Source organism: Glossina fuscipes, unplaced genomic scaffold, assembly GCF_014805625.2.
Source record: "Glossina fuscipes isolate IAEA_lab_2018 unplaced genomic scaffold, Yale_Gfus_2 1, whole genome shotgun sequence".
NCBI lineage: Eukaryota > Metazoa > Arthropoda > Insecta > Diptera > Glossinidae > Glossina > Glossina fuscipes.
The window spans coordinates 2198150-2204654 of record NW_023998415.1 but is presented as its reverse complement, the minus strand read 5'-3'; positions in this window follow the sequence as shown (position 1 = coordinate 2204654).

Below are 6505 nucleotides of genomic sequence, written 5' to 3'. Positions count from 1 at the left end.
AATAAAAAATAAAAACTTAAATGAAAGAAAAAAAACAGATTACATTTTTTTGAAGTAAATTGAAAGAAAAACCGAAAACACTTTTTTCATTTACTTTTTCGCCGTCGCTTATACTGGGCTTTTAAAAAAGCAAACTATCGCACATCTTGAAGTTGTCAGTAATTGCCAAGAGGGAAAGAGAAAGTGATATATACTAATCTAATCAACCCGTACGTAATGATCAGATACGCTTCTATACTTGTATAAAAGACTCTTAAAATCGGTATAAAAATATCCTTCGTTATTAAGTACTTTGATTATGAAAGTGAATTAAATGAATTGAAAATTTCGCCCTTCGCCATTAAACGATTCAAGTGTTCTTTTAAACACAATATCTGCTAGATTGTCAAGAATGAAGTAGATAGTAGATTAAATACGATATTATATTATGTACATCTCGTAGATCATTTAGAATATTATAGAAACAGAAGCATTTAAAAGTCAAAGTTAGAAGGAATCGATAAAGGTAGGGCTTGCAGCATTGGGTTGTAATTCAAAAGAGTCTTACTAAGCGGAAAACCCATCTCTCAATCGTACGGTTCGACAGCATTTTCACTTATACAGTTGCACTATAACGTTTAATACTTTCTAAATCGAACATAGATGCACCGGCTATCACTGTTGTTGGTAAAAGATTTTATTTTGTCAAAGCAATCGAACAAAACCAACTCCAATATAACTGAGCTTGTAAACGCACGTTGTTGTTCTTCTTCTTTTTGCTAGCAAACAGTCAATGAATCTTCGATGTAAAGGGCGCTCGCTGACTTTATTCAACAGATCTGCATATACTTTTGTCCATCATATTATTTTAATTAGGATAAGAGTGAGAAATTATTTCCTATGTGCGCTCTCTCATCTTCTCAAATCAGCAAAAAACATATAAAAATTGTCCGGCACTAGAAACGTAGAGATGAAGTTTTATACCATCGTATATAAGTTTTTTACTTCAATTCAATTTATTCCAATAATCCAAATATCTCCAAACTGATTAAGTTATGAGCAAAATATGAAAAACAATTTACAACAAAACATGAAAAAAAGAATTTCGCAAATAAATGTCGTAATTTGAGCAATAAATGCCTGAAACCACACTTAAATCCTAAATGTTTCCGAAAGTATGCAAATATCTATGTTAACAGCTATGTATACATATACATGAAAACAAACGCATACAACAGTTATCCATATATTATATACACCGAGACTAGAAGAAAACAATGCAAAGTAAATTGTTAGTTATGCCCTGAAACAATGCATTGTACACTCTGAGTGACATTTCGATGTAGGCAGATAACCGAAAAATGTTAGCATATCCTAACGTCAAGTAAAGCAAGCATTCAATAAAATATAATGCATATATAGACTTCGAGAAGGAGAAATGATTTTTTGTTCTTTTTTTGTTTTTGTAGAAACAGAACGAAGATTAAGAAATGTGCCACAAGTTTACCATGTTTTTCACATCGCTGTAAAACGATTCAAAAGTGAATCGTAAACTGATAGCATACTATTCCTTGCGATTGATTTATATTATGTAACGAATATAGAGTGTACTAAGAGTGAAGACCACTCTAGAATAGGTTTGCATTATAATAGAATGCTTTCATTTAAACAGAATTTTTGTTTCGTTTCGTGCGCGCCGTAAGGAAACGTCCGCTCTGCCTTAAAAGTTATTTTCTATTTGCTTAATAAAGACATATACATATATATACATATATATATATATATATATATATATATATATTTATATAGTGCCTTAAATTGCAGCTTTCGTGGCTCGGTTGTTATTTTTCAGTCGACATTTTCTTGAAAACCTATCAATAGGATTTATTTAGGGGACTCAAGTTGTGTGCTGACATGCTGCTATGGAGAAAGGAGAAACTGGCTGAGCAGTACCAATTAGGTTGTGGAATACTGAGAAGAAGCAGTAGCCGAGGGCGTGGAGCAAGGAGAAAGAAACAGGCTACCGCCGTATATTTTAATTTGGATTGGCTAATCCGTATGGAAGAATCAAGTGAAAAAGTGACTACCATCGCGTAGAGCTAAACACTTCATGGTCTAACTTAGAGCGCAAGGATACCCACTCACCAAAAATTGCATATGCTTAGAAACAACGTTTTATGCTTCGGAGGGAAACCTACGTAGAAGTGGATAGCGCTGCGAATACTTTGGTCGAAGCAGCACGACGGCTGTGGAACCCAAAAGCGCCGAAACTATAAGTAATGTGGTGCGTGTACAGACCTCGAACCCGCTCCAGAGTGAGTTTATTGGCCATACCCTCTAAGTCGATCTGGTACGCTCTGTATAGTCAAGTCCCTAGCTTGTAAACTTACTGGAGAGCGTCGTTTGATGCCGTAATAATCGGTTATGTCAGCAGATATCGTGAGGTTAAGCCACAAGGTAGGTGCTCATTTTAATCCGGTTTCATCCCGACTGTACACTGAAATGTTAGAAGCTGGCAGGTCTTGAGAAAGAATAGATAATAAAGTTACCGCAATGTTTCGCGAAATCATAATAGACATCTTAAGGGTATTGCTCGTCTTTACAACAATCTATCGGCCCAGCATTGAACCAGATGGTTTCACTTTCAAATCGCACGTTTACAGACATTTCTCCCTCTCTCTATCTTTTTGCCTATAGAACAACGTACCAATTGTGGTATTTCCCATCACAGATCTAGAAGTCTAGAGTTTTTTCTTTATATTTATTGTCTTTTATCTAATGTCTAGGGAATGGTATCGAAGAGATCCAAGTTTCTTTTTTACATACATTTATATACTTTTAATTATTTTATAAAATTTTTCGTTCAAAGCTTAAAAACAATCTTTTAAATGCCGGTTTGAAAATTGGGAATAAAATCATGCGCCACTAAAATCAAACACCAGAACTCACCTACAATATGTAAAGATGTGTTTATAAGTCCATTATTGATTCTTTTTGAGATAAGATTCTGTTGTTTTCCTATTTATTATTTGAACATTTCGATCTGTGAAAGTGTATCATTTAATCGTGGGATCGCACACATGCCCAAAACAACTTACAATCGAATTAAAAAACTGAAATTCGCTTACAGAAATCTTCATAATTAAATCCTTGTAAGCACTTTTCATACCAGCAGTTAGGAGTGCATATATTGTAGCTAGAAATGACGTAAAGTCAAAATTGTTCAGGAATAGCAGAAGATTTCTACGGTCAATTCACCTAAGAGTGTGTCTTTGTAATTACAAAAGTTCGCTTTAACTCAAACTCATTATGCAAAACGTAATTTCATATATTGAATACAATATGCGACATGTGCTGTCAATAATGAAACGTTCTGCGTAACCGCATTTTGGATCAATTTTCTTACTTCCCTCTCTCTCTCTCTCTCTCTCTCTCTCCCTCTCTCCCTCTCTCTCTCTATCTATCTATCTATCTATCTATCTATCTATCTCTCTCGCTCTCGCTCTTTCCATATTTTTTTTTAATGATTAGTTAAGATCTGAATTCAATTTACTAATATTGATGTAAAACCTTGAAACTAGATTCGCATACTTTTTGAATGAATTCCTTTAGTTAGGATTGAAAATGAGGGCAAGGAGACGAATAAACTCGGTCAGGCTATAACGCAATGTTTTTTTTTCGATTGCATTTCTTTTCAAACCCCAAATTTTCCCTTAATATTCTTGAATCTCGCTGATTAGAATGAGTTCGTTTTTCTTTAATATCCGCCACTTATCGAATAAAATGCTAAAGCACGAATTTTATTATTCGCTTCTTAATATCTAAGATACCTTAAATTAGGCATTGCACTCTCTAAAATATTCTTCTCTGTGTCAGATATGCCAATTTTTTTTTCTACCGTTCCCGTTAACATTCTTCTTCTTAAAATTGTCAAAAAAAAAGAAAGAAAAATGATTAGCCGAAAGAAAAACTTAATCCAATTTTATAGATAAAGTTTATAGACGCTCATGATCCGTCCGCAATTGTTGAATGATAAAACGATTTTGCAAACTAAACTGAAACTTCGTTAATAACTTTTATTATAAATTTGCTTAGCAAATTAAACCTGTTGTATGCAATTACTAAATAAGGAAAGATTTTTTTATGCGCATGCAATTAACTTATAGAGAGCAATAATTAAACTTTTTTTCTAGGCATTATTCTCTTTGATAGAATTCACACCAAAAACTATTAAAATGAATTAAAAATATTTTTAGATTTCATTTTCTACAGTCGAACGTAAAAAAAAAAAGAAGAAATCAAGATTAAGTGTAAATTTAAACGAGACAGACAGATATGTTTACCATATATAAACCAGAACTGAACTATTTAGGTTTGCTCTGTTAAGTTCATCGATGATATGGTAACGTTCAGAAATAGTTGCCATCATTGCACATAAGATCAGATAGTTTGCAACCTATTTAACGAAGGTATGGAATAAAAGTAGAATGGAAAAAAAGGTTGGCAGAATAATAATATTCGGACAGGTTATCAGTCGTATTTTCAAGTATCAAAAAAAAAAAAAAAAAAAAAAAATCATTTCTGAAAAATATCAAAAAATAGCAACAGCGAAGCCATTTCGCTTGATTCTATCAATTTAAGAGACGTGGAAATGCTAATATGTTAATGAAAAAGTTCAATTGTTAAGTAAACACAAAACACTCTCTTTATGTGAAAGAAAATAAAAATTATTTGAGTTACGCTATTTGCTTTTTTCAAGATTCATGCTTCGACAAAAACCTGATCCTTTAAAATTCTAACCCATGCTGAGGATGGTCTATGGTCTATGCCATTCTTGATTATTGATTTTTTTTTGAAAAATTCACTTCTTTAAGAAACGTAGAGCACTTTTCGCACTAAGCCGTTAAAAAATAAATTTTAACTTTTAATAATAATAAATATTGAACATTCATCCTGAAGCGCGACTAACTGTAGCTTGTATCCATTTCTTTATCGCTTTCAAAGCGAAATTAAACTGCAAAGCTTAATTGAGCGTAAGAATGAATTCATTTACGTATGCATTTGGAAACGAAACAGAAAACAGAAAGCAGAAAACAGAAAATAGCCCCAATCGTAAGCAGTTGGCATAACTGCCTTATGTAATTTTATTATTCATATCGAATGGAACACTATTTTATTTCTGTTTTTTTTAGTGTTAGTTATAAGCGATTTAGTGATTGTGAGTTATAAACTTTTACAAGTTTTCTATTTTAATGATACTCTCTCTAATATGAAATAAAAAAAATATAAATATAGAAGTAAACAAAACAATTAAAATAATGTGCGGAATAAAAACGAATTTAAGACAATACACAAAAAGTTGCCTTCGTCCTAAAATGAATTACTTTCCGCTCGGATATTGTAACGCGATTTAAATTTAATATAAGCTATTTTCATCTTTTTTTTTTTTTTTTTTTGTCTTAATTTTTGCTTTTCTACAGTCATTTTTAAGCTTTCTTTTGAAATTGTTGTATTCTATCTATTTACATATTCAACGAAGATGCGGCTTATCTTATTTGACCATTTTCGGTGAAATAGTTTTTCTTTAAAATACTAAACCAAACATCTTTGTTACAAACTCTATTAAAGAGAAAAGAAAAAATTAATCTTTTTTAAAGAGGCTTGTTTTTTTTTTACTCTTTAAAAGCCAAGATGGGACCTATAACGTAGCTCAAGTTTGCCAACTTCTTACACTTCTGAATTTCATTGTTTAGATCTGCAGCTATTTTGTGTATAAGTGAGGCGATGCCTTGCGGCGAATCTTAATTGCATGTAATCTTTGTTGAATAAAGGAAAACCATGCCTCAGGGAAATCTTGATACCATCGATTTCGAGCGTACGTAACGAATTTTTAAAAAAGGTATTCTGATATTTCGGTTGCGGGCAGGACGCGTTAATTAGCATTTATACACATAAATTTAAGGGTGTGAAGATAAATTCGAATTTAACTAGTAAAGACACCTACCATTTCTGTTAACATACCTACGTTAACGACTTAACAGAGCTCATGTTAAATACTTACAATTGAGATATAGTTGGTTTGAAAGCCTAATCCGTCCATATTAAAAAAAAAGAAAAGATTTTTGTGGACATTTCATGAATCCATATAAAACTACCTTTCAAACAAACTAAAAAAATTCAAATTCTGCTTATGGAAACTGTTTCTAACGGTATTTGAAATTTGGCAAGTTAGCGAAAACTGCATATGAAAAACACCCAAATTTGACACTCTGGTGCGACCAAACTAGAAAATGTCGCCTATATTCACCTATATCACGTGAATCTATATGAAAATACCTATCGAATGAGCAAAAAAAATTCACACTTTGCTTTCAGGAACTATTTTTGCCGATTTTTTGAAATTTGCTATGTTACCATAACATAGCTATGGGAGAACACCCAACTTTGACACTCTGGTGCGGCCAAACTAGAAAATGTCGCCTATATTCACCTATACCACGTGAATCTATATGAAAATACCTATCGA